Raw genomic sequence first — 23180 nt, 5'->3', positions numbered from 1 at the left:
AGCTTGTTTTAAACCATACAATCTCTTCTTCAACCTACATACCAGGTTTTTCTTGCCTGTCTCTATGAAGCCTTCTGGTTGCCTCATATAGATTTCTTCCTCCAAATCACCATGAAGGAAAGTTGTCTTTACATCTAACTGCTCAAGATGTAAATTCTCTGCAGCTACAATTTTCAATACCAGTCTGATAGTAGACAGTTTCACGACTGGAGAGAAAATTTCATTGTAGTCAATACCTTCTTTTTGCTGAAAACCTTTGACAACCAATCTCGCTTTGTAACGTTTGCTCCCATCGTGCTCTTCTTTGATCCTGTAAATCCACTTGTTGTGAAGCGCTTTCTTGCCTGGTGGTAATTCAGCTAATTCCCATGTCTGATTTGACATAAGCGAGTCCATCTCATCTTTCATGGAAGACTCCCACTTGACTTAATCCTCCACTTGCATTGCTTTATCATAACACTCTGGTTCACCATTGTCAGTCAGCAACAAGTAGTGCAAAGAAGGAGAATACCGTTGGGTTGGTTTAGGAATTCTGGAGGAGCGTCTTAGTTCCGGTGTGCCTGGTTCTTCTTGAACTGCTTCAGGACTGATCTGAACATCATTTCCAACAATCTCCTTGAACTCAGCAAATTCCTTTGTTTCAGCTTTGGTATTGGAGCTGCTTAATTCTACAGTTGACCTGTCTTTGTACATCACATTCTCATTGAAAATGACATCTCTGCTTCTGATGATCTTCTAATTTTCATAGTCCCAAAACCGGTAACCGAACTCATCACTGCCGTAACCAAAAAAGGCACATTTGTTGGACTTAGCATCAAGTTTACTTCTTTCAGCGGAGTCTATGTGTACATAAGAAATACAACCAAACACTCTTAAGTGTGAAAGGTTGATTTCTTTCTTGCTCCAAACTTCCTCTGGTATTCTGTCATCCAAAGGAACTGAGGGCCCACGGTTGATCAGGTAAGCTGCAGTGTTGATAGCTTCAGCCTATAGAAATTTGGGCAATCCGGCATGTATCCTCATGCTTCTGGCACGTTCATTTAGAGTTCTGTTCATGCGCTCTGCTACGCCATTCTGTTGCGGTGTCATGGGAACTGTTGTCTCCATCTTGATCCCATTGTTTGCGCAGAAGTCTCTTAATCTCCTATTTCTGTACTCTCCTCCATTGTCAGACCTCAATCGCTTGACTTTCAGACCAATCTCATTTTCCACCATGGCCTTCTATTTTCTGAATGTATCAACTTCTGATTTCTTCTTCAGAAAATAAACCCACACCTTCCTTGTAGAATCATCGATGAAGGCGACATAATATAGTGAGCCTGCAAGAGATGGAACTGGAGATGGTCCCCATACATCAGTATGAACCAACTCTAACTTTTCAACCTTGGGTGTCTTACCAATCTTTGCAAAGCTGACTTTCTTTTATTTTCCAAAGATGCAATCCTCGCATAGTCCGACATCTACATTCTTTAGATCCGGCAGTTTCCCTTTTGACAAAATCGTCTTCATCCCTTTCTTGCTCATATGGCCAAGCCTTTGGTGCCATAGGTTTGATTTTCCATCAGCATCTGCGGTTGTAATGATATTCTCTAAATTTGAGGTTACATAGAGAGTACAAGTTTTCTTACCACGAGCAATGACGAGTGCTCTTTTGGTAATCTTGCATTCACAGTCTGAAAAAGTTGTGATATATCATTCTCCATCAAGTTGTCCAACAGAAATCAAATTTATTTTGAGACCAGGAATATGTCTCACACCTTTCAGCGTCCAGGTGGTCTGGTTTGGCAACTTTAATCGGATGTCTCCTTTTCCGACGATCTTCAAGGTTTCATCATCGGCTAGATGAACCTTCCCAAAATCACAACTGATATAGTTCTCCATGATTTCTCGGCATGGGGTGGAGTGGAAAGATGCCCCTGATTCCAAGATCCATGATTCAATCGGAGTGTTGACGCTTAGAATCATGGCATCACCTGTCTCCTCTCTCATGTTGGCAGATTCCTGTGCACCGGTATCTTTCTTCAGTGCTCGACAATCTCTTTTAAAGTGACCCTTCTTGCCACAATTATAACAGGTAAAATCTTTTTTTCATGTTCTTGATTTGCCCCTTCTGGATTTCGATCTGCCACGATTTGAATTTCTTTCTGAAGTTCTCCCTCTGGACTCCGTGTGCAAGGTTGAGGAGGTTGATGCTTCACCCGATTCTCTCCGTCGAATTTCTTCGCTAAGTACTAGATCCTGAACATCATCGAATTTCAATTTACTATTTCCCGACGAGCTGCTAACTGCTGTAACAATAGCATTCTAACTGTCTGGTAGAGATGATAAGAGAATTAAAGCTCGAACTTCATCATCAAATTCAATTTCCACGGAACTCAACTGGTTTGTGATTGTGTTGAGTTCATTCAGGTGTTGAGCCACTGATGCCCCTTCCGTCATCCGCAAATTGAATAATCGTCTCATCAAATGAACTTTGTTTGAGGCCGATGGCTTCTCATACATACTGGAGAGAGCCGCCATAAGACCCGCCGTGGTATTTTACTTTGCTATGTTGAAAGCAACATTTCGGGACAACGTCAGTCGGATAACTCCGAGGGCTTGTCGGTCGAGAAGAGCCCAGTCTTCATTCTTCATGCCCTTTGGTTGCTTTCCTGAGAGGGGTTGATATAGATTTTTTTGGTACAGAAAATCTTCGATCTGCATCTTCCAAAAGCCAAAGTCCGCACCATCGAACTTTTCAATTTTCACATTCCCTTCGTCTGCAACCATCGCTCCCACTCGAATCTGGCTTCTTCGGATCGTTTCTGACAATTTGTGCGAACCACCGTGTATTATAACACCTCCGTCGACAAATTCGTATCGCCGACAAAATTTCACTATTCACGAAATTTACTATTTACATGAATAGTAATAAATAGTAACCTCGCAAAAAATTGACAAAATTCACAACTCAAAAGCTCTGATTACTAGTTGTTGGGAAATAAACCGGGTACGAGTAATTTTCCTATAGCCAGATTTGTGAGAATACGAAATAAAAGCGGAAAAATAATACCCGAAAAATTCATAACGGAGTTCAGCCAATTGTGCTTACGTCTCCGGACTGCTGCAGATCTTTTACTAAAGGGAAAAATTACAGGTGTTTACAAAATACACTTGAGAGAGAACTGGAAGATTTTGGGATAATTTTGAAGCTAAATGAGCTAGGGTATTTATAGTTGAAGCTTAGGGACTAATCTTTGAACATACCCTAAAATACAATGATTAAATGTGTGATTATCCCATTGCTCAAATTCAATGAATTCAAGCCGCCCCACTTGCTCAGCCGCCCATTTAGCTAGCAGCCCATGTGCTGCCTTTGTTGAAAAATATCAAGCAAAGCCGGTGCCCCCACCAAGCAAGCTGGTGCCCCCTTTGACTTTTCTTCTAACAAATGGTAGAACTATACAACCTCAAGGATGCCATAGTGGTGTTGGGGAAACCGGTTATTTCCTATGAACGTAGTTTCAAAATTGATTTGAAATATCAAGATCAAAACCACCAAAGATTGCACAGCGGATAAACCCGTCAAACTATTGAATATTAAAACATAGTGTAAAAACCAAATAAAAAATAATAAAGGAGAGAACACACCAAATTTATGAGGTCCGATGAGAATATCGTCTACTCCTCGGGCACCACACCGGATGATAACTTCACTATCAACAAATATTACAGCAAATGGAATTCTTTAGAATTCTCAAAGTAAGAGAATGAAGAAAACGAATGTAGAGAAAACTTGTTTTGGGATGATTTCTAATGAAATACTTAGGCCTGTTTATAATTTAGTTTTAGGACTAATCTTATAAATAACCTAATATTTTATGGACCAAAGATGAAATTCTCATGTGCACAAGTTTGGCCACCTACCAAAGATGAATTTTCCAATGTGTACAAGTTGGCCACCTACCAAAGATGAATTTTCCAATGTGTACAAGTTGGTCACCAACCAACTTGTCAACTTTGCCAACTTGCCAAATCTAACAATTTGCAAGCCAAACATAACAAATCTCCACCTTGGCTTAAAATTACCAATCTTACTCAACTTCTTCAACTCCCTAAATTTGATGAAGTTATTTTAATGTAGTGCATCTAATTGCGCTCACAAGCGCCACACACCCGAAGGTGTTCATACATTCAGGATGTTAATCAAGTTCAAACAATAATTGAACTTGATTACTGTTACCACCTTGGTCATTATATCTGCATGATTTTCGGCTATTGTAATTTTCTGAAGTAGAATCTTTCCTTCTTCAAAGATCTCCCGCACAAAGTGATACCTCACATCGATATGCTTAGTCCTTGAATGGTAGACTTGATTTTTCGCTAAGTGAATAGCGTTATGACTGTCACAATAGAGACTAATGTGACTTTGAACAACTCTCAAATCTTCCATCAACCCGTTAAGCCAAATTGTTTCCTTCACATCCTCTGAAACTACCATGTATTCTACCTCTATAGTAGACAAAGCCACCGTAGATTGCAAAGTAGACTTTCAACTTACTGGGTCTTTAGCAAGAGTAAAAAAATACCCAGTAGTTGATTGATGCTTATCCAAATCACCAGTATAGTCGGAATCAACATATCCAACCACACACTGACCAAGTATTTCATCTTGTTCAAAAACTAAACCAACATCCACGGTTTGTTGGAGATACCGTAGAATCCATTTCACAGCTTGCCAATGTCCTTTTCCAGGATCATGCATGTACCTGCTCACAACTCCAATAGCTTGTGAAATGTCAGGACGCGTACACACCATTGCATACATCAAGCTCCCAACTGCATTAACATATGGAACTTTTGCCATATACACTCGTTCTTCGTTAGTTTTAGGAGATAACTAAGAACTAAGTTTCAAATGACAAGCCAGTGGGATACTTACATGTTTGGTATTTTCATTCATACCAAAACATTGTAATACATTTCTCATATACTGCTTCTGAGTTAAACAAAGTTTCCCTCTCTGTCTATCTCTGCTTATCTCCATACCAAGAATCTTCTTGGCCTAACCTAGATAAATGAAAGATCCATCTTTGAGCTTTTTCAAATACACACAATGATCATATTTGCTTCTAGTGTACTTTTGCCTCCTCATAAAGCTACCAAATCACTTGTACCACTGCCTCGGAGATTGCTTTAATCCATATAGCGATTTATTCAGCTTACAAACCCATTTCTCATAACCACCATCTTTATATCCTTCTGGTGAGTCATATAGATATTCTCTTCTAAATCACCGTGCAAGAAAGTCGTCTTTACGTCAAGTTGAGCTAGCTTCAAATTCAACTGTGCTACCAAGGCCAACATTATTCTAATGGAGGAATGCTTCACAACCGGGGAAAATACTTAATTGTAGTCGATTCTCACCTTTTGAGCGTAACCTTTAGCTACCAACCTTGCCTTGTAGCGAACATTTTTCTTACCATGAGATCCATCTTTCTTTTCAAATACCTACTTGCATCTAATTGCTCTTTTACCTTTCGGTAATTATGTCAATTTCTAAGTGTTGTTCTTTTGGAAAGATTGCATTTCTTCATCCATGACACTTTTCAACTTATCACTTTCCTAGCTTTGTATTGCTTCTTGGTAAGTGATAGGGATATCATCATCAACAACTGGAATAGCATAGGCCACCAAATCAACAAATCAAGCAGGTCTGCCAATTTCTCTCCTTGGCCTTGTAACTTCAAGTGGTTCTGGTGTCTCCAATGGTTCTTGGGTTTGAACCTCTTCATCTTCTAATTCTTCTATTGGAGTTGAAGAATCAGTTGTATCAACTTCTGGGATCATCGTCTGCTGAAACTCCACCTGTTTTGGAGTATACTCCACCTCCTGCGGAGTACTACTTGTCTAGACAGCTTCATTTGTTACATTATTTACTAGGGCAGATTCATCAAAGGTAACATCTCTGCTACAAATTATCTTCTTGGTGTCTAAACACCAAAGGCAAAATCCCTTCACTCATGGGTGATTCCCATAAAGAGATCCTTCTTTGCTCTTGGATCAAACTAGGATTCCTTCATATGATAATAAGTAATGGATCCAAATACATGTAAGGAATCATAATCAATAGCAGGTTTTCCAGACCTTACCTCCAATGGTATTTTTCCTCCTATCACTGATGATGGCAGACAATTAATGAGATGGCCAGCATATGTCACAGCCTCAGCCCAAAATTCCTTACTTGACCCAGCATTAGACAACATACATCGAACTTTCTCCAATAGTGTTCGATTCATACGCTCTTCCACCCCATTCTGTTGTGGTGTATTTCTAACAGTGAAGTGTTGAACAATATCATACTCATGGAAAACGTCAAAGAATAGGTCACTTTTATATTCCCCTCCATTGTCCGTCCTAAGACGTCTGATCTTTCTACCAGTCTGGTTCTCGATCATATTTTTTCATTTAAGGAAAATTCTGAGCACTTCATCTTTAGACTTCATTGGATACAACCAAAATCTTCTGGAAAAGTCATCTACAAAACTTACAAAATGATGTTTTCCTCCCAAAGACGGTGTCTTGGAAGGACCCCACATATCTGAGTGAATATAATCCACAATACCTTTTGTATTATGTATAGTGGTGTCAAACTTCACTCTCTTATGCTTTCCCAGAACACAATGCTCGCAAAAGTTCAATTTGCAAGCATTTTCACCTTTCAACAATCCTTTCTTTGCCAAAATTTGCAAGGATTTCTCCCCAACATGTCCCAACTGCATATGCCACAACTGGGTTGTGTCCAAATCATCTCCTCCGAAAGCTGCTGCAACTGCTTCAATAATTGTACTACCTTGGTAGTAATATTCCTGATGCCCTTCATCATCACAAGTGCGCCAGATGTGACTTTTAAAACTCTATCTCTCATAGTGACTACTGAGCCTTTTGATTCCAAGGCTCCCAACGATATGAGATTTTTCTTCAAACTGGGCACGTATCGGACATCAATCAGAACTCTGGTTGATCCTTCTTGATTCTTCAATCGAATTGAACCTATCCCAACAATTTTATAGGCATTATCATTACCCATATAAAAACTCATGTATTTAGTTCTACTAAATTAGAGAACCACTCCCGATTAGGGGACATATGATAGGTGCAAATCTAATATCCATTCATCTGAATGGAATGTTGATGATGAAGCAACTAATGATATGTCAGATTCATTGGCATCATGCTCTGCAAAACATGCATCTGGAGAAGCTTTTCCTTTCTTCTTCAGCTTCGGACAATCTTTCTTTCAATGGTATTTCTCATGATAAAAGGCACATTTATCTTTTCTCAGTCTGGACTTCGACTTTGATCTCCCTCTTCACTTTGAATTTTGACTTTTTGAGTGACCTCTTGCCACCATGGCCTTCGCTTTTTCATACTTGCTCTCCTTGTTGGTTTTCTTCTGAGCTCATAACTATACAAAACAGCAGTTACATCATTAAAGGTAACATTATCCTTATCGTGAAGTAATGTTGTCTCAAGGTGCTCAAATTCATCTGGAAGAGATGACAACAACATCAAAGTTAAATCTTCATCTTTGAAGGTTTCATTCATGCCCAATAAGTCTGCCACTAGCTCATTTGAAGCAGTGATATGTTCATTCATACCGGTGACTGATTGATAATCAAATCTAAACAATATTTTCTTCATGTGGAGACGATTCTGAGAGTTTTTTCCACATCTTACTTGCAGAACTCTCATTCTTGTAGTCATACTTCTGCTCCCTGAAAAGACAAGATCAAATCATGTTGCACGCCAAACGATTGATTGTTCTCCACTCTTTCTCCTCCATATCTATGGGCTTTTCTTCCTCAATAGCGATTTCTAGACCTTGTTGGAATAAAACGTCTAACACCTCGCCTTGCCACATGCCAAAATGACTGGATCTATCGAACAACTCTACCGAGAAGTTTGCATTTGACATCACCCTCCTCACCGGTACAGATGAAGAGCTCGATGTCTCAACTGATCCGTATTTTGGCATTTTAATTCTAACGAACAATATTCAATAGCACGAACTGTATCTTTTCAACAACATGACCACCAGGATAACCTCAATCGAAGCTCTGATGCCAATTATTGGGGAAACCGGGTTATTTCCCATACAAACATAGTTTCAAAATTGATTTGAAATATTAAGATCAAAACCACCAAAGATTGCACAGCGGATAAACCCGTCAAACTATTGAATAATGAAACACAATGTAAAAACCGAATAAAAAACAATAAAGGAGATAACACACCAAATTTAAGAGGTTCGACGAGAATATCGTCTACTCCTCGGGCACCACACCGGATGATAACTTCACTATCAACAAATATTACAACAAATGGAATTCTTTAGAATTCCCAAAGTGAGAGAATGAAGAAAACGAATGGAAGAGAAAACTTGTTTTGGGATGATTTTTAATGAAATACTTAGGCCTATTTATAGTTGAGTTTTAAGGACTAAACTTATAAATAACCTAATATTTTAGGGACCAAAGATGAAATTCTCATGTGAACAAGTTTGGCACCTACCAAAGATGAATTTTCCAATGTGTACAAGTTGGTCACCAACCAACTTGTCAACTTTGCCAACTTGCCAAATTTGACAATTTGCAAGTCAAACATAACAAGTAGGGCTTCCAGGAGTCACAGGATTGTCAACTGAGCAAATAAAGAGGTTGATAATTGAAGTAGAGCTTGTTGTTAATCCCTCAATTATTTTCATGGATGAACCAACATCTGGCCTCGACGCAAGAGCGGCAACCATTGTCATGAGGACTGTCAGAAACACTGTGGATACTAGAAGAACAGTTGTCTGCACTATTCTCTGCCTAGCATTGATATGTTTGAAGCTTTTGATGAGTTGCTACTGATGAAAAGAGGAGGTCATGTGATTTACTCTGGACCACTAGGTCGGAACTCTCATAAGATCATTAAATATTTTGAGGTATGTAACTATAGCAGGATCTTCAATATCTAAAACACTAATTTAAAGATGAAAAAGAAGGCCTCATCTGATTTTTCATTCATCTCTTATTCATCATTGCAGCCCATTCATGGAATCCCCAAAATTAAGGACAAGTACAACCCGGCAACATGGATGCTATAAGTGAGCACCGTAGGTGCTGAATTTAGGCTCGGAATGGACTTTGCCGAGTACTATAAGTCGACCTCTCTGTATCAGTAAGTAGAGACATAAGCAATAGAGACCCTAGTTCAACTGTTTTACCTTTCTTTTATGCTGAGCTAATTTATGCATCTGTGAACAGGAGAAACAAGGTGTTAGTAAATGAGTTGAGCACACCACCCCCTGGAGCAAAAGACCTCTATTTCACCACACAATACTCGCAATCGACATGGGCCCAATTCATATCATGGCTTTGGAAGCAATGGTGGACTTATTGGAGAAGTCCAGATTATAACCTTGTCAGATACTTCTTCACTTTGGTCTCTGCACTCATGGTTGGTACTATTTTCTGGCGGGTCGGCACTAAAAGGTCTGTACCTATTTTCATGTTTATAATGCTTAGATTTCTTAATCTTTTTGATAAAATACTTACAAACTGATTACATTCTCCGTGCTCTTTGTTCAACTGTTCAGGGAATCCACAACTGATCTTACAATGATAATTGGGGCAATGTATGCTGCGGTCTTGTTTGTCGGAATCAATAACTGCTCAACAGTTCAACCAGTCAGCCATTGAAAGGACAATGTTCTATCGTGAAAGAGCAGCCGAAATGTACTCTGCATTACCGTATGCCCTTGTACAGGTGAGAGAAAGGCCATTGATTTCACTAGTATCTCTAATAAGTTCAAATGATTGAACTGCTAGATGACTAAACCATAATTATGTGGCATGCAGGTGTTTTGTGAGATTCCTTACATTTTTGTCCAAACAACATACTATACGCTTATTGTGTATGCTATGGTGAGCTTTCAATGGACGGCAGCAAAGTTCTTCTGGTTCTTCTTCATCAACTTCTTCTCCTTCCTTTACTTCACATTCTATGGAATGATGATTGTTTCCAATATTTTCCCTGCAGCTTTCTATTCACTCTTTAATCTTTTCTCCGGCTTCTTTATTCCAAGACCGGTAGGTTTACGTGTTTCACAAGAAATCATTTTTGTTAAAATCACACTCACAATCAAAGCTGATATCAGTCCCTTTCTTGAATTTACAGGAATTCCCAAGTGGTGGGTATGGTATTACTGGATCTTCCCAGTTGCATTGACCGTTTACGGACTGATTGTGTCACAGTACGGAGATATCGAAGACACCATTAAAGCACCAGGCATCACGCCTGACCCTACCATTAAATGGTATATCAAAGACAATACAGCTACGATTCGGACTTCATGGGACCAGTTGCTGCAGTTTTGGTTGGCTTTGCAGTGTTCTTCGCCTTCATGTTTGCCTACTGCATAAAGACACTCAACTTCCAAACCAGATAAGACAACATGCAGGAAATTCTTCCTCGACCATATGTTTTACTTTCACAACCAAAATGGGAGTGACCTTGTAAATAGGAAGCCATCCAAAAATAGTATTCCTCTGTTGTTGTTGTTCTAGGGTTTCTTTAATTTAAATTTGTGTAAGCACAATAGAAATGATGATGATGATGATGATGAGTTTAGTAGAAAAAATACTTCAAGTGTTGTACTGGGAAATGTGAAGTTTTGTTGGATATAATAGCCTTAAGGGAACCAATCATAAGCTCAATCCATGATTCTGCAACATTAGCTCGCTTTAATTAGAAGAAAATAAAGTCAAATAAAGCATGAACAAAATTGTTGTTACGTGATTGAAGAATTTGAGGTGAAGAGAAATTCGGAAGCATCAAAGATGGTATGCTGAGCAGTGAGCTCCAAATTTTCAGATGGCACACAATTGCTTAACAACATGGGTCAAATATGAAGTCTCACCCGTATTTTTACAAACAGGTGGAGGCTCTCATCGCCATAGATTATTCGATTAAGCTTCGGTCAGTAACGAAATTGAAGATTAATGTATGTTTAAAGATAATTAAACATAATGCCTCCAAGAAATTTAACAATAACAGCTTCAATCAATTAAATCTTTAATTTCTTTTTTTAAAAAATCAGCATGTTTTAAAATATTAATTAAATGATATATCAGATTTTAAAGGCAAAAGAGTTTGAATAATGCAATAGAAAAAAAATTGTTCGTATAGTGCAATCGAACAATTATTTGCTTAAGTAGGGTGATTGCGACCACCATATGTCTCCAGGAGCATATGGCGACCTCCATAGGTCTCCAGAAGCACACGGCGACCTATGGAGCTGCAACAGCGAGGGAACAGAGAAGAGTTGCTGCAACAGAAGAGGCTTTGTCGCAAGGAGCACTTGGCGACCTATGGAGCACTTGGCGACCTATGGTGTAACACCCCCAACCCGTATCCAACCCGGATACGAGTCTGAAGTGTCACATTGACTTTTCAAACATTTATTCGTATAAAATAGTGAGTAATTTTAAAAACTTTTATAAGATTTAACTTATTCAAAACATTTACAAAACTATTCAGAGCTTATACAATATTTTCTTTTGATTACATGCCAACTAGAACTTTATATACAAAAATACATATTATTCACCTCTCTTCTGATCTGACATTCGGTAAGGAGAACTGACCTGTCTTGTTCCTCTTTACTTCTCTTTTCGCTTTCCAAACCTACGTGTGAAACAATCACACGCTAAGTCGATGACTTAGTGAGGCATATAAAACATATGATATTTCATATAACATAAAGCATACATAAACATATACCATCATTATCATAATCTCTATCATTATCATTAAGAAACACATATAACATCATATGGTTCATGTAACACATTTTAAACCACTTACTTTTGATAACCATTTATAAACCCATCGTATACATATCACATTCAGTATGTTTGTTTAATCTCTTTATTAGCCCATGTACACTAGTGAGAACTTAAGGTATGTGAGTACATTGAGGTTGTGCACACATATGCTGTCACCACAGCTCGATCAATGTTCCGAAGGACCTATCCAGAGGTCATAAAGATCCTCGGTAACTATCCAGAGGTCATAAAGATCCTCGGCAACTGTCCATAGGTTTCGAAGAACCTAGGTAAATTGTCCATATGTTCCTTAGAACATAGGTATACTGTCCATATGTCTCGAAAGACATAGGTAATTATGTCCATATGTTCCGTAGAACATAGGTATACTCTCGACTCTTGGCATGCCAACTATACCCCTAGCTCTCATATCACATAACATGAAGCATTATCATTTATAACATTTCATATCACTTGTTATTTCTCTTCTGTCACATACCACATGTATGTGTAACCATATATCTCATATCATATCACATGTATCACAAGTGCATGTATTCACGTAGATCGTTTCAAATGACTTATATCATTTCTCATTTGTTCATGTAACTCGCATGTCATATCATGTAACATATAACACATAATCATATAGGCTCACGATTTTATCATATCACCTATAATAACATATGACACATATACCCATAACTTCATATCACATACTTATATCAATTCACACTTAGTCGCATGGGTCATTTCTCATAACATATATCACATCACATATGTTCATGGGTATATCCCATAGCATATAAAATAACATATAAACTTATATATGTATTCATGTGTATACTTTCATTTAGCATATATATCAATGTCATATAACTTATCTCATAACTTATTTGATATTCATATATATTCTCATCTTATAACTTATATTACCTATTCATATAACCTTATGACTTATTATCAAGTACTCAATTAATGTTCCTATATGGTTCCATCTTTATCATATAACCTATGAGCTATTCTTATATTACCCTATATCAACCATACTTTGTTTATCTCACTTTGCTTATAACACTTCTTTGGTTTTCATATGACATGTAAATCATTGTTATCTCTTGTTCTCATATAATTTCATATAGTCACTTATCACTTATCACATAGTTTACATCCTATGATCATAGAATCATATCAATAACACATATACTCATGCACACATATAAATCATAACAAACACATACCTCTATGAATTCATGCATTTTACTATTGGAAATAGACTTATCATAAGTCTTATTTTCCATTTAACATCATATACTAAATAATGTGCACTCACCTTAGCTTTTCTTTGATTCGATTCTAATCCTTCAATTAATTCAGAACGGGATCACGTTCTATATCTACATAATCATACATAGATCTATATTAGTATTATAACTAATATACTCTAATGGTTCACTCTTTAGATTAAGATAAATGCCAATTTCTTTTTTCAATAAGGGTATGCATCGATGCACTACTGATGCATCGGTGCATAAAATACATTCGATGTTGTATTATTATTGGGATGCATCGATGCATGCCTTATGCATCGATGCACTAATTTCATTCGATGTTTCTATTTTAAAAGAGTGCATCGATGCACTACCTGTGCATCGATACACCTTCAAACAAATTTCTGGTTTTTAACATTGATGCATCGATGCACAATGAATATGCATCGATGCACTCTGCCCATAATCCTCTTTTTAAACCCGAAAATTCATTCATTTTGGCTTAAATCCTTCATGTTTCATCCCCTTTTTCATTCTTAACTCTAGTACACATACTTAAACCAATCTATACTCATTTATTTCATCTTAAACCTAAAAATCCTATCTTCTATATGTAATTCAATAATTACATCAATTTTGCAACATGTTTTAAATCCAATTATATTACTTCATATCTCTTACTTAGATTGATGACAAGTCAAATCCAACTTTCAATTCTTATTATAAACTCTATTTCAAGATTTCATTCAAGAACCACTAATCTTTAATCTTCTCTATCTCCTTTATCTTTTGATTTTAGGACAACCTAAGCTTTCCATAATCTTAAGTATTACCTAAGGATCAAAACCCACTCTTAAAATCAACAAATCATCAGCTAACAAGGAATCTTACCTTTGCCTTGGAGCTTTCACGGGAGGAAGAAGAAGATGAAGAAGAAAAGAGAGAAGAGATTTCTGGAAAATCTCTCATCCTTATCCATATATATATATATCATTATTTAATTCATCTCTTGGTCAAATGACCCTTTTGCCCTTTAATACCTTTTATAATTACTAACATCTTTTAGGATTTATTTCCAGATAAATCATTGAACTAATCCATTCTTCTACTTTAATCACCAAATTCTGAAAGTTTACCATTTAGTCACTAACTCATAGTTTGGGGTGTTACAACTCTCCCCTCCTTATAAGAAAATTCATCCTCGAATTTTCACTGCACATCATAATAAGAACATACCTTCTAATGTTCTTATGTTGCTTCCTTGACTTATTCTTTCTTGTCATCATCAGAAACTTACTTTTCAATCCTTTAGTTTCCAACTATCTTTTTCGTTTATACGTTCATCTTTTGTTGCTTATCATATAAACAATAACCAATAACATCAATCCATTTCTGTTTTTTTTTTCTCATTCGATTATGCATTTTTCCTTTGACCTTTCTAAAATCCACATAATGTTACTCATCCTGTAGACATTAACATCAATTCTTATCACTCAAATAAAAAAAATCAATCAATTGATTCCTTTCCTCATTTTCTAATTAATGTGCCACAATCCAAACTTTTACTCATTCTTTCATCATTGTCTATATTACGATACACATAATCTCTTCATATAACCTTACATACTTTTCTTACTTCTAATCAAACTTATAATCTACACATCCTTATAATCCTTTATCATATTTAATCCTTTCATTATCAAAATCTTCTTATAACATAACTAAACTATATCTTTTCATAACTTTGATAATCAACTTTACTTGTACAGAACCTCATTCTTATCATCTATTGTACTTGTATTTCCTTCAAACATACAAATCTTTCTCTTCTTCACTACAACACCTTACTATGATCAAACTATACAACTGTATCCAAATCCTCTTCATATTTGGTTATCATAACCTGTCAATATATTATAATTCCATTACATTTTCATCACATACTCTTGTTAGCCAATGCTAACTCTTTCCATCTAGAATACAAACTCTTATCATATCCACACTCTTGCTTATACACAGTACTATCCCTTGGTTTCGAATTCATAATTCTGATTTCATTCATCTTATAAACGTATCACTGATGCACTTATTCTTGAACCCTTTTTACAAATAATAACCACGTCACTTGATCTTTTAATATTCTTATGGTGACATTGGTTCACCATACTCTAACTTGCACATGTAGTAACGAAACTTTTCAATTTAACTTCTCCGTTTTGGAGAAATGAAAACCGTTTAACATTTTCTTCATATCCTTTAACCAAATGTCTGTAACAATAGAACATTCCTCAAATTCACCTTTGAACTTAGGTGCTCCTAAATCTTTTAACTAACTTAATACATTCATTCTATGAGTTAACAAAATATAACATTGTAAACACATCGAAATATCATTCAACATCATGAATCATTCTCTAATCTTATACAGGCATTCCCTGAGGTTTTCACTCTTCTCCCTGCCTGGCCAGGGCAGGTGAATGCTATTACCTTCAGGTCTATAGCCTTGTGTTTCACTTTGGAAACTCTCATATTTTCATGTGCTCATATCATTTCTTATATCACATATCACGTGTGCATATGCTCATCCAATTCATATTGTATAACATATGTCAATTGCATATGTTCATATATCATACATCATATCATATAAACATATATATAAATTTCATAAATCATTCTCTGGTATTCACATATCTTATTTAACATAATAATTTAACTCTATTAACAAGATAGTACACTTCTTACCCTAGCAGATCAGAAAATTTTCTACTTTAAGTCGGCATGTATACTTTTTAAAACAATTTTGACTTCGTTTTTAGCCTAGAATCGGCTAAACTATAGCTCTGATACCATTAAATGTAACACCCCCAACCCGTATCCAACCCGGATACGAGTCCGAAGTGTTACATTGACTTTTCAAACATTTATTCGTATAAAATAATGAGTAATTTTAAAAACTTTTATAACATTTAACTTATTCAAAACATTTACAAAACTATTCAGAGCTTATACAATATATCCTTTTGATTACATGCCAACTAGAACTTTATATACAAAAATACATATTATTCACCTCTCTTCTGATCTGACATTCGGTAAGGAGAACTGACTTGTCTTGTTCCTCTTTACTTCTCTTTTTGCTTTCCAAACCTACGTGTGAAACAATCACACGCTAAGTCGATGACTTAGTGAGGCATATAAAACATATGATATTTCATATAACATAAAGCATACATAAACATATACCATCATTATCATAATCTCTATCATTATCATTAAGAAACACATATAACATCATATGGTTCATGTAACACATTTCAAACCACTTACTTTTGATAACCATTTATAAACTCATCGTATACATATCACATTCAGTATGTTTATTTAATCTCTTTATTAGCTCATGTATACTAGTGAGAACTTAAGGTATGTGAGTACATTGAGGTTGTGCACACATATGCTGTCACCATAGCTCGATCAATGTCCTGAAGGACCTATCCAGAGGTCATAAAGATCCTCGGTAACTATCCAGAGGTCATAAAGATCCTCGGCAACTGTCCATAGGTTCCGAAGAACCTAGGTAAACTGTCCATATGTTCCTTAGAACATAGGTATACTGCCCATATATCTCGAAAGACATAGGTAATTCTGTCCAAATGTTCCGTAGAACATAGGAATACCCTCGACTCTTGGCATACCAACTATACCCCTAGCTCTCATATCACATAAAATGGGCATTATCATTTATAACATTTCATATCACTTGTTATTTCTCTTCTGTCACATACCACATGTATGTGTAACCATATATCTCATATCATATCACATGTATCACAAGTGCATGTATTCACGTAGATCGTTTCATATGACTTATATCATTTCTCATTTGTTCATGTAACTCGCATGTCATATCATGTAACATATAACACATAATCATATAGGCTCACGGTTTTATAATATCACCTATAATAACATATGACACATATACTCATAACTTCATATCACATACTTATATCAATTCACACTTAGTCACATGGGTCATTTCTCATAACATATATCACATCACATATGTTCATAGGTATATCCCATAGCATATAAAATAACATATAAACTTATATATGTATTCATGTGTATACTTTCATTTAGCCTATATATCAATGTCATATAACTTATCTCATAACTTATTTGATATTCATATATATTCTCATCTTATAACTTATATTACCTATGCATATAACCTTATGACTTATTATCAAGTACTCAATTAATGTTCCTATATGGTTCCATCTTTATCATATAACCTATGAGCTATTCTTATATTACCCTATATCAACCATACTTTGTTTATCTCACTTTTCTTATAACACTTCTCTGGTTTTCATATGACATGTAAATCATTGTCATATCTTGTTCTCATATAATTTCATACAGTCACTTATCACTTATCACATAGTTTACATCCTATGATCATAGAATCATATCAATAACACATATACTCATGCACACATATAAATCATAACAAACACATACCTCTATGAATTCATGCATTTTACTATTGGAAATAGACTTATCATAAGTCTTATTTTCCATTTAACATCATATACTAAATAATATGCACTCACCTTAGCTTTTCTTTGATTCGATTCTAATCCTTCAATTACTTCAGAACAGGATCACGTTCTATATCTACATAATCATACATAGATCTATATTAGTATTATAACTAATATACTCTAATGGTTCACTCTTTAGATTAAGATAAATGTCAATTTCTTCTTTCAATAAGGGTATGCATCGATGCACTACTGATGCATCGATGCATAAAATACATTCGATGTTGTATTTTTATTAGGATGCATCGATGCATGCCTTATGCATCGATGCACTAATTGCATTCGATGTTTCTATTTTAAAAGAGTGCATCGATGCACTACCTGTGCATCGATACACCTTCAAACAAATTTTTGGGTTTTAACCTTGATGCATCGATGCACAATGAATATGCATCGATGCACTCTGCCCAGAATCCTCTTTTTAAACCCAAAAATTCATTCATTTTGGCTTAAATCCTGCATATTTCATCCCCTTTTTCATTCTTAACTCTAGTACACATACTTAAACCAATCTATACTCATTTATTTCATCTTAAACCTAAAAATCCTATCTTCCATATGTAATTCAATAATTACATCAATTTTGCAACATGTTTCAAATCCAATTATATTACTTCATATCTCTTACTTAGATTGATGACAAGTCAAATCCAACTTTTAATTCTTATTATAAACTCTATTTCAAGATTTCATTCAAGAACCACTAATATTTAATCTTCTCTATCTCCTTTATCTTTTGATTTTAGGACAACCTAAGCTTTCCATAATCTTAAGTATTACCTAAGGATCAAAACCCACTGTTAAAATCAACAAATCATCAGCTAACAAGGAATCTTACCTTTGCCTTGGAGCTTTCACGGGAGGAAGAAGAAGATGAAGAAGAAAAGAGAGAAGAGATTTCTAGAAAATCTCTCATCCTTATCCATATATATATATATATATCATTATTTAATTCATCTCTTGGTCAAATGACCCTTTTGTCCTTTAATACCTTTTATAATTACTAACATCTTTTAGGATTTATTTCCAGATAAATCATTGAACTAATCCATTCTTCTACTTTAATCACCAAATTCTGAAAGTTTAACATTTAGTCACTAACTTATAGTTTGGGGTGTTACATATGGAGTAATTGGCGACCAATGAGGTCACTGTAACACCCCATTTCAAGAAATAATTTGAGTAGAGCCTTATATATGGAATTTTTTTTCCAACGCCCTACATGGGCGAGGAAGCCGATTTTAAATGTATGGACAAAGTTTAATGTGTACGTAGTCCCATATTCCTGGGGTCTTAGTAATCACGAGGGCGGCGCAAGCAGGCTGCAGCTAGCTAAAAAGCTTGGCTCTAGCAATTAGCACAAAGTGGTCCAAAGAGTCGAACAATTTTATATTAAAATTTTCAAATAAATAATTATTTAAAAAAATAAGACCCTCCATAAATTATTTAAAAGAATAATCCTCAAATCGTCCACATCGGACTACTTCGTGACCTATAAACCACTTGTTAAATCCTCGTACCCTTCAACACGTGAGATACATCAAACGTGAGCGTGCTTTCTAGGTAAATCAATAAAATAATTGGATAAAATGATATCGCGCATTGCGAAGCGTGAGGTAACTTTTATGATCCAAAATATCACAAGATTTATGAGGAACCTCGCTAATTGTAAAGTGCGAGTTTCTTTCGAATTCCTTATAGCTATCTAATTTGAAATATAGAAGTTAAATGAATATAATAAATAAATATAATAATAATAATTAATGATATTAATTATTAAATATAATAAATAATTAAAATATAGTAATCTATAAATATAGTAATTAAAATAGATATTTTATAAAAAATAGTTATAATATATTTTATAAATTTTGAAATAATGAAAATTTATCAATGTAAAATATTAAATATAATAAATAATTAATCATATTATAATTATAATATATTTTGAAATTTAAAAGATAAAAGCTAGTAGCAATCTCCCGTCTTAAAAACCGTGATAAAAAGCTGCATTTAAAACCGCACTTCACTTGGTGCGATAAGGGCTATAAATAGGGCTCTCACTCCTATTCATCACCACATCCATCCCTTTCATATATTCAAAGATTCAAAGATTTCATATCATGACGGCGAGTCTATTAAGACATGATCGAAGTCACTATTCAATTATTAGAGGCAAAATGATTAGGTAAATTAATCAATATTATTTTGTATTTTTACTATTTATTTATTTAGTTAGTTAGTTTATTTGTTTTGGTATTTAACTAAATTTTTAATATTTGTATTTCGTAGGGATATGAACGTATATCAGAGTGTCATATAAATCGTGTGACACTACTCGATGCAGATATTATTTACTATTTATTTAGCAAGTTTCAGATATATCAGTAGTATGACTGGTGACGGTTTGAAGTTACATCCTCCACTTACAAATGCGCTTGTGGAAATATGGAGACCGGAGACGCACACATTTCATTTACTGTGTGGGGAGGCAACTATTACCATGCAAGATGTTGTATTTCATATTGGACTACCTATTGATGGAGTAGCTATTACTGGTGTTATCGGCGTCCCTAGAAACGTATGTGAGGTATTGCTCGGAATCAATACGTCTGATGATGCACGCAATGGTGGAAAAAATAAATTAAATTTTGGATGAAAATTTTACGAATCTACCCTAGAATGCGGAGCATGAAGTGAATGAGGTAAATATAAATGTTTTTTTCTATGAATATTTATTAATATTTCAATTTTTTTAAAATTAAGTAGTTATATTATTTTATTAATTTTTGAAGCGATTTGCTCGTGCTCATATACTACGAGTTATTGGTGGATTTTAATGCTAGAAAAATCCTGAAATAAAGTGCATATGATGTGGTTGAATCATTTACAAAATTTGAGTGATTCAAGAAATATAAGTTGGGGGTCGGCATTTGGCATTTTTGTTCCAGCAGCTTTGTAAAGTCGTAGATTTGACAAAATGTCATTGAAAGGGTGTTTATTGTTGTTGCAGTCGTGGGCCTGGATCTGAATGTCATTTTTATGCTTGATCCATAAAACACATATCTCATATGAATTTTTGTTACTTAAGAGGTAAAAAAATAATTTATATATATATTTTTTATAATATTACTAACAAATAATTTTCTTTCAACTTTTATCTTATAATTTTAGAATACTTTAATTTATTTGAGATTTTTAGCTAATAAAGTTATGTAATTTTAATTTTATAGATCATGTGGACGCCTTACTGTGACGTTGCTATTGCCGATTGTATATCGCATGAGATTTAGGTGACTAATGTGTCCATGTACATCGTGTCAGTCTCACTGATCTTGTATTAGATAGTTGCGTGGCATCCTATCGAGCACGTCATTCGATAATTTAATTGTGTCAAAACGATTCCGCCACATCTACCTATCTTGGATGAGTTGCATCGATTGACACGACAAGGGAAGATGAAAATTAATAGGGCGGACCATAATGCAGTGTATGTGAACGAGTGGGTTCGAAGATTCGAGAGGATGCCTATAACTCAATCCATTTTCGACCAAAGCGTGACATATGATTATATGTGGTGGTACCAAGAATATGGGATGTCACATATATTGACCGATGAGGAGCGAGCGCGAAAATTATATGTTCCTCCACAGAGTCGCCCACGGACGGGGAGACAACGTGGGGGAAAATCAAGGAAGAGAAGAAGAAGACAACAAGTTGCATCCTTCTCATCGACAACAACATAGGTACCTCCTCATACACCGCTGACACACCCTGACCCTATCTTCACTCACTTAACTCAATCAATATTTCAGCAAATAAGGCAATTCTCGGAAGATTTACTCACTGATATATTTGACCAGTTGAATTCACAACCAACAAGGTGCACGTGCTTTCTAAAGCCTTTATTTTGATGCTCAAATCAAATTCATGTGTTACAGTTGCGACCTGTATTGCTTGAGTAACATCGCTATACAGGTATACAATTGACTACCACAAAGCATGGTATGCAAGGTATCGGGCCCAACAAAAATTGTTTGGCCAATGGGATGAATCATACAATGAATTGCAACCATGGTTTAAACTAATGCAGAAACACACTCCAAGAAGAGTTGTGAAATTGGAAATATTCCCTGCAAAAAATGATAGTGTTGTACAAGGTGTCTGTCAATCCTACCAGCTCTTTTGGACTTTTTTGCAATGCATTAATGTATTCTGACACTGCAAGCCAATTTTTTAAATTGACGGCACTTGGTTATATGGTCGATACACTCAAATAATGTTATTGATAGTTGCACAAGACGGTAACAGAAAAACTATTCTCATCGCCTTTGTAATTTTCGAAAAGAAAATATCGACTCTTGGGAATTCTTCATTACGAACTTACAAACATATGTTCTATCACATGTGATACAGGATAGAGATGATGAGATTTATCTTTTTTCTGAAAGAGACACTAGTATCAAATACGCACTCCAGATATGGGCTCATCTTGCCAACCCCCCAATATTTATCACCGGTATTGTTTACGATATATTGTCGCAAACTATTAATAGAAGTTCAAGATTCAAGATGAGCGCCTAATGGTGCTTCGAATGGGTACGTCTTTCACCCTTTTCGGTTTACCACATATTTACAAAAATTATTTCAAATTAATTATTCCACTTTTTATTGATAGGTTACACACAGACCGTACGTGAGTTTGAGGACTTGATCCATGAACTGAGACACATGAATTCTGAGGGCTTCAACTACCTTGCTAGAAGCCCAAAGGAGAAATGTCTTTGATTATTTGATGGGTTAGACGGTATGGTCACATGACAATAAACTTGGTTGAGGTAATAAATTTATCACTAAAGAGAGTACGTCATTTGCCTATTACGTCCGTTGTCAAAGTGACATATATATACTGACAACCCTTTTCACAACCTTTGGAAGGTAAGCAGCTGATTGGATGGCAGGTGGCCACCAAATCCACCAGTCCTTATCAGAAAATTGTAAACATTCCAGCAGCATTCCAACTCGATGAGTGTCATATGCTTCTCTCGCGAAATGTCATTATTTCATGTATCAGAATTTGCGAGGCCATTGGAAGGCATACAACACAACGCACACGTGGTTAATTTATGAGAAAAAACATGTGAGTGTGGATTCTTATGTTCGGATGCCTACTTGAGATTCGTTGATCGAGTTTACTTACTTAAAATTATATTCAATGTTTATGAATATGAGTTCCCTCCCATTGGAAATGATAGAATCCGGATGAAGCTGACGATGAACCTACAATACGGTCAGATTATGCACTACGATGAAAAAAACCGATCGTCCATGGATAACCCAAATTTTTTGTAACAGGGATTTGGTTGAATATCAAGAAAGAACTGGACAACCGAAATTATGCTCTATATGTAGGAATTCTGGATACACGAAAAACAAATGTCTCG

General features: G+C 35.5%; 1 long non-coding RNA gene and 1 pseudogene across 1 annotated transcript; both read left to right on the top strand.

Annotated features, from left to right (window-relative positions):
• The first annotated feature begins 834 nt into the window (after positions 1-834).
• On the top strand, positions 835-10714 carry LOC120148624. The gene is made up of 3 exons (XR_005518384.1): positions 835-845; positions 6402-6403; positions 10593-10714. It is a non-coding gene; the product is annotated as an uncharacterized LOC120148624 (long non-coding RNA).
• LOC120148622 lies at positions 8730-10558 on the top strand (annotated as a pseudogene).
• Positions 10715-23180: the final 12466 nt, after the last annotated feature.

The sequence above is a fragment of the Hibiscus syriacus genome, unplaced genomic scaffold (genome assembly GCF_006381635.1).
Source record: "Hibiscus syriacus cultivar Baekdansim isolate YM2019G1 unplaced genomic scaffold, ASM638163v2 tig00110963_pilon, whole genome shotgun sequence".
In the NCBI taxonomy this organism is placed as follows: Eukaryota; Viridiplantae; Streptophyta; class Magnoliopsida; order Malvales; family Malvaceae; genus Hibiscus; species Hibiscus syriacus.
This window is presented reverse-complemented; position numbering and strand designations above follow the sequence as displayed.